Below are 2354 nucleotides of genomic sequence, written 5' to 3'. Positions count from 1 at the left end.
CATTGTCATATTTTTAGACATTACTAATATGGATCATAGAGCTCATTTACACCAAATTTACAAATATATGAATTCAATGATAACAACATAAGAAAGAGAAGAGAGAAAAAATAAATGAATACATACAAAATAAATAGATTTAATATAGCTAAATCGTTGATTTGGGGATTTAAAAGACAAAGATGAAATTAACAAAATTATTACTTGTTAAATTAAGCTATTTTGCAATTTACCAATAATCTAAACTTCACTATTAGGCAAGTTACTGGAAATACTAGAATGTTTTCAAAAAAAGCTCTTTTGATATGTTGGGTTTTAATAAGAGTATATAATTTGAACATTTTTTTTTTCGTTATCTTAATATAAAAACCGCTACTACTAGTGTCAAAAATTTTTTTAACCCAACAAGATGTTGAGGGAAAAAAATCATAGGAACCACTTGCTTAGGGGATTTCGTTAATTTGACTTTTTGGTACCAAGTTATACTTCGGTAGAAGGTAGGTCAGTTGTAACGCACTATCTGTCCATGGATCTGGCCGTTGTCGATATAATCTGGAGAGCAGGTGTCTCGTCGAAGTAAGAGATTCCAGAAATTATTTAATTGAATTAATTAATTTTCTGGATATTTTATTATTGATGCCTCGATTTGTCACGCCTTGTTTCTTTGCTGTCTACGTTTCGGTTTTTCTCCCATCATGTGTAAATAAATCAACATTGATTGAGAAAATTAGATTTGCTAACCTTTAAGTATTCTAACAAAAATGACATGGTTGAAGAGGGACCGGAATCAAATTAAGCAGGTTCAGGCCCTTCCTGGACATGTCAAACTTTTTTATCCACTGAAAAAGTCCTGAGGAGGGGGACGCCTACCTCGGGAGCGTTCGGTCACCGATGGCCAATGAGAAAGGAGATTCAAAAATATGGTAACACCCTAAAAGGGAAGTGGGAGAAAAGGTACAGGAAATCTAGATTAGAAAAAGAAACAGTCAAAAGGCAGGCTTAGACGAGACAGGACCAGGCTTGAGAGGGCAGCAGAACAAGATGCACTTCGACCAGACGAAGTCGTGAGAAGGGCCACGAGACCTGGACATCCCTTATGAACAAGATGACACCTACGGAATTACATCCCACGCCATGAATCATTCAATCAGCAGTTATAAGTATAAATTAAATAATAAGTATTAATGTAATAATCGATGTTTTATGGCAATCATTTATTTGAATCACTTTAATCATAGTAATAAATTGTAAATAAATAGTTAATCTCTTTATGTAGTTTATATACTATTATATAACCCTTTATTGTACTATAGAATTAATGGTGACAACATTTTATAAATATAAAGGTATTTAATTGGTAAAGTGGTAAACACACAAATAGCCTTTGGCAAATCCAATCATAATAATAGCTTTTTAGGACTCAATATATAATTAATTAATTAACTTATTTTTGGATAATTTCCTTCAGCGATTATCCTGGCATCCCGATTAAATCTCAAGGCAGTACATAGCAATAGAGAATACATAATACATAGATACATAAAAGCTACTTTAAATCATGGGATCCTGCGCCTCACAAATTTAAAAATAAAAAAAAAAGACGCACTTTCAAAAAACTGAATCCAAAATTATAAGAGTAATCAATCTCCTAGGTACGTAAATAAAAAAACAGTACATACCGACTTATTCTAAATAACCATTTACTAACATATACTTATTTTCTCTGGTTTCATAATAAACTTCATGGAAATAGTTCCAGATTGCTAAAAAATGTGGCTGCAGATACTACTTGGAACTGGATGACAGACCTCTTTAGCGAACCATAGCACTGCAATCAAGCTGTATAAAGAATCCGTAGGAAGCATTCGAAGATTTATTAATAAGCTAAGTGAATCAGTGAATTTTTAAAATAAAAAAAATCACTCCATTAAGTTTTTAATCAATGAACTATCCAGCGTTATCTTATTAAAGATGAAAATTCATTTTGTCAAAATTTTACGAGCTATTACATGTCAATAAATTTTGTTGTTATGTATTACTTTCTGTTGATATAATAAAACCAGTATCAATATTGGAATCGCTTACGAATGCATTGAAAAAACCCATTGCTGACACAGACCTCGTGAACGACAGGCGAGAACAAACCATCCTTGTCAAGAACTTTTTAAATATATCGCTGAATCCATGATCTTTTTATCAAGACAGCAATGAACCGTTAATTGATAAAATGACTTTGTTGACAAGACGGTTATTGCGTAACCCTAAGCGTCATTAGTTGTGGCACTACTACTTCAAACCTACAGGTATACACAAACACACACACACTCACACACACACACACATATATATATATA

At 32.4% G+C, this 2354-nt stretch overlaps 1 protein-coding gene and 1 long non-coding RNA gene across 4 annotated transcripts in view; one reads left to right on the top strand and one right to left on the bottom strand.

Annotated features, from left to right (window-relative positions):
• The window catches only part of LOC136796802 (uncharacterized), a 7148-nt gene extending 4825 nt beyond the window's left edge, over positions 1-2323 (top strand). Inside the window, exon 3 of the long non-coding RNA XR_010844549.1 lies at positions 1754-2323. This is a non-coding gene — a long non-coding RNA (uncharacterized lncRNA). The remainder of the gene's footprint in view (positions 1-1753) is intronic.
• ine (inebriated) overlaps positions 1-2354 on the bottom strand; it is a 130315-nt gene that overhangs the window by 81077 nt on the left and 46884 nt on the right. The window lies entirely within an intron of this gene.

The sequence above is a fragment of the Halyomorpha halys genome, unplaced genomic scaffold (assembly GCF_000696795.3).
Source record: "Halyomorpha halys isolate HHAL.00 unplaced genomic scaffold, Hhal_1.1 Scaffold478.1, whole genome shotgun sequence".
NCBI classification, from domain to species: domain Eukaryota; kingdom Metazoa; phylum Arthropoda; class Insecta; order Hemiptera; family Pentatomidae; genus Halyomorpha; species Halyomorpha halys.
This window is presented reverse-complemented; position numbering and strand designations above follow the sequence as displayed.